This window comes from Mauremys mutica, chromosome 5 (genome assembly GCF_020497125.1).
Source record: "Mauremys mutica isolate MM-2020 ecotype Southern chromosome 5, ASM2049712v1, whole genome shotgun sequence".
Lineage (NCBI taxonomy): Eukaryota > Metazoa > Chordata > Testudines > Geoemydidae > Mauremys > Mauremys mutica.
Genome location: NC_059076.1, coordinates 65,034,709 through 65,039,171, shown reverse-complemented (window position 1 = coordinate 65,039,171; position 4,463 = coordinate 65,034,709). Strand labels below are relative to the sequence as shown.

The 4,463-nt window shown below is 40.9% G+C and overlaps 1 long non-coding RNA gene across 1 annotated transcript; it reads right to left on the bottom strand.

Moving 5' to 3' along the window:
* Positions 1-715: 715 nt before the first annotated feature.
* On the bottom strand, positions 716-4,289 carry LOC123370820. The gene is made up of 4 exons (XR_006579574.1): positions 4,018-4,289; positions 2,614-2,708; positions 1,036-1,092; positions 716-767 (listed from the first exon to the last, which is right to left on the bottom strand). It is a non-coding gene; the product is annotated as an uncharacterized LOC123370820 (long non-coding RNA).
* Between the last annotated feature and the right edge of the window lie 174 nt (positions 4,290-4,463).

Sequence of the window (4,463 nt, the reverse complement as noted above, 5' to 3'; positions counted from 1 at the left end):
GCAGGTCCAAACCCAACCTTGCCAGTGATGAGTAGGCTGATATTGCAGTCTGCCCCAGGGTGTGGGGGCTAGATGATGACTGGCAGTAACCTGATACTGAGGTGAGGTGGGAATAGTGGGTGGGGGTTCCCTGGGGAGGGGAGACCCTAAGACTGAAGGGTTCCTGCCAGGGGGCAGCACCAAGAGAAAGGGGCACTGGGGTCCTGGGAGGGCTATGGGGCCAGAGGACAGGTGGATCACCAGCCTGCAGAGGGTGCTCTGGATGCTGGGAGAGCTAATTCCCTGAGGATGATGAGCAGGAGGTGCTGTAGGGGTGAGTCTGCATACCTACAAGGATCATTGTGGACATTGCTCCATACATCAAGACTCGGGTTAACAATTTCACCCTCTAGACCTTTAGCACACTGCTCAATTTCTCTTTATCCAGCAATTTGCCTGCGACATCTGCTCTGTTGGGTGGACTGCATCCTGGTCTTAATGACTGAACCATGTTAATAAAGTGTGGGTTCTCAATCATACGGAAAGGAGAGTTTGTTGCATAAACAAACCGGACAATTTTTTTTATCAATTACCTCTTTTTGTAATCTGCTGGGTTTTATTACAAATTTATCTATGGTTGTTTCTGGATGATGGAGACTTTTTTTTTTCTTTTTGCTATAGGTGATATACATGATGTGACTGAAACACTATCATTGGCAGATAACTCTGAAACTATAGAAGATGATGGTGATCTTGAAGGTGGATAGTCTTCAGAATCCTGGATTCTCCTAAACAAAATAAGTCAATGCAGTTATTTATTATTACCATATTGCTCATTGCATTCACTGACACTCAGTACTACTTTAAAGGTGAAATTGTAGAAGGAAGTTCTACCTATTTCAGCTATCTATTTTTTTATCATAACTGCATCTAAAATGATAGTATCATAGAGTAACAACTATATTTTTTGCTCAAACATGAGAATTTAAGAGTAGTCCAGAAGGAAGACAGGCAGTCCTTAAGAAAGGAGTATGAAATAAAAAAAAGTTTACCAACCTGAAGATACTGCATGTCCAGACATCTTCCTTTCATCATGTTCAGTGCAGCTTCCTCCTGAGAAGGAACACATCTCATGATGTTGTTTCATTTGGGCAATCAGGCCTTGCATTTCTTTTGTTGTATTGTTTACATTTTGCATGCATGCCCGTCTTACCCACAGGTAGAGGAATTCCATTAAAATATTCCCAAACTGAGTCTCTTTTATGGCCTGCTTCCATTATAGATTTTTCCCTTCTAGTGAGAGAATGGTATGAGCTCTCAAATCAGTGAAGGCTACATTCAGAAAGACCTCAAGACTTCTGGAATATGCTGCTCAAACAGTTTAACTTTGTTTCTACTACCTGTCCCTCCCTTCTCACACTTATCTCCAGACTACTTCTCCTTGTCCAGATCTATTCCACCCCCAACAATCTTCTAGTCATTGAACTTAAGGGCATAAGATACAGAGAGGGACAATAGGGTTGAGATGTGTTATTTCTCACCTCTGTATATTTATTTAAAAACATTTTTGCTGTTAACAAGCATGTTATTTCTGGAGAGACAAATCCACAGTTTGAGAACTGCAAACCTAACCATCTCTGATAGTATCTTCTAGACTGAGCACTGAGTCCCATGGGGTAGATAGATTAACCTAAATAATCTTTCTATGCAGATGCCCCTAGAACCCCATAAAATTGGATCCCTAATCCATGAACTATTGGAACTCATTCATAAAACTTTTCTTAAACATTACATGACTATATTCTCACACTATAGAATTAGATTTTATAATCTCTATTCCATTATGAGATCTGAGTTGTTTTAATTGATACATTATCTTTAGATTGCTTTTTTCTCAAAGCATTTTATCAAAAAATCCAATTTAAATAAAAAAAAATTTAACTTGATTTTTTTTAAAAAAAAATTGATTTTTATTCACCCTTGTCTGCACTTGGAATTAGCCTCTATTTCACATGTGAACTTAAGTGCATTGATGTAAACCTCTCATGTAGACAAGCAAAGCAACAGTTTGCACCAGTAGAATTTACCCCTGCTTCTATTGGTGCAAAAGGCAGCTTTCCTTCTTTATACTATGGTTTATGCTCATTCAGCTATTATCAAAGACTGAAACTGGGACTAATTCCCAAAAAGACAGGGCATAAGATACAGAGATCTGCATGTTATCATATTAAGTAGAGCAATGAAAATTCTTCAAAATTACCTGCAAATATTTATTTGAATTAAAGATGGAAGTTACTTAGACTTTGTTGAGCCCCTTGTTGTTCGCTTCCTGTGAATAGTCTAGCAAATTAGTTTACTGAATGTTTGCAGAAGCATTACGTTTTAAGTGAATATAGAAGTACATTGGCAGAAACCAAATGTTCAACTTGGAGATATGCTTGTTTGCACTAGAAACCTTCATTCCAATTGTTGTTCTAATTAAAGGAAAAGAAACAGAGTTTTGAGTATCAAGCATTATTACCTACACATTATGAGTAATCTACAACCAAAAATTATTCTATGATTTCAAATAACTAAACTTGGCAACTTTGTAAACTGCTCAGACCATGCACAAACATAGATTAAATTACTCACAATATTAATCTTTAGAGTTCCATTTCCGCTCCAAACCTTTTCCTTGGCAATCACGCACTAGCACAACGGAGTTGCTTTCAAAACTTCACTCTGTACTAATAAACAAGAAAAAAAACCCTAAAACTGGGGGTTCTGTCCAATTCATTATTTAATTAGATTTTCTTCCTACAAAATATGTATATGCAGTTTGTTTAGGGAAGATTAATATATGCAAATATAATACAAATGTCTTTTAACAATATTAAAAATGTCAGGTTGCTATTAAGATGACTGAAGCTCTGGAATGATTAAAGACAGGCTTATTCCAGAGAGAGAAGAAATCACAAACATTTAATCTGGAGGGAGAAAATGTGAGTATAATAGATTTAATAAAAAGAGAATGATCAGTATCAACATGTTTGTAGTTTTAAATTAAATGGTTTAAAGTGAAGTGCAATGTTTTCTTCAAATATAGATGACTTAAGTATTGCTGCAGCATTCTGAGAATTTGCCTTCTTGCAATCATAAATCTGCTCATACAGTAGATTAGCTACGCTCACAACAGACAGCCCTAGAAGAATTAATGCTCCTTTGCAAATTGACCACTCATTCAGGCATGAATTGTTTTTAGCAAAGGTTGCACTACTACCGTTTTAGAGAAAACGGAAGCTGAATACTTAGGGGTTTGAGTTCCAAATAATTCAATTACATGTACCCATGCTTTCCATCAGCCCTAAGAAAGGGAGGAGTTAGGTTCTGCCTTAAAGTCAGTCCTGACAAATCCCATTGACTTCCCCTGGCTTGTACAAAACATCAGTTAGGGTGAAGTTTGGTCCAAGCAAGGCCTGTGCCCAGCTGCAGCAGACCAAACAGCTTAAGAACCAAATGATCAAAAACAGAGGTCCAAGTGTCATGGGCAAAAATGTATTTGCAACTACATGTTGGCTGTTGTGTGAACAATTATGAAATTCACATAGGTGAACAGCTAGGTGTTTAAATGGCACTTGCATGCACAAACACCAACTTTGCCCCTACACTGGTTATAATTTCCAGTGCAAATAGAGACACAACTGTTTGTTCATTTTTCTATAGAAGCGTTGGGTCTCCTGCTGGAAATTTGGGTTTTGAGATAAAGGAGCAGCAAAGAGTTCTGTGGCACCTTATAGACTAACAGACATATTGGAGCATGAGCTTTCACCCACGAAAGCTCATGCTGCAAAACGTCTGTTAGTCTATAAGGTGCCACAGGACTCTTTGCTGCTTTTACAGATCCTGACTAACACGGCTATCCCTCTGAAACGTGAGATAAATGAGGGTCGTTGTAATTAACAAAAGCTGTAGTGCAGTTGACGTTTAGTTTAATGAAGTTGCACGGGCAGTGGGAGCACACAGGCCTTGCAGAACGTGTGAGGCGCCAGGACTCACTTGGAGAAGGGGAAACGCACTTGGTAAGCGTAAATGGTTAAGACTGATGCAAAATGGGGCGTGTGAAGGCGCAGCCAGTCATTCTGCTCAGCTACATTCACGGCCAGCTCAGCCCAGGGCCTGACGTGTCCCGATCGCCTCCGTTCTCTGCAGCCCTGAAGACACTGACTGTTAAACAAACCCGGCAAATCCGCTGCAGAGGCGGGGCCCTGGGGCTGCCCCACTCCCCGCGCATCCTCCTCGCACCAGCCCTCGCCCTCCCGCCCGGCTCCGGTTCGGTTCTAAGCGGGGCGGGGCGGGGCGGGGTGGGGGGGGAGGAACTGTCGGGGTCCCGGATTCTAGGAAACAGAGCAGACACGTGACCGTAGCCCCTTCCCGACTGGCAGGGGAGGGGGCGGGGCTTTGTCCCCCTAGTAGCAGGGGCTCGGTCTGTGCGGTCACTTCCT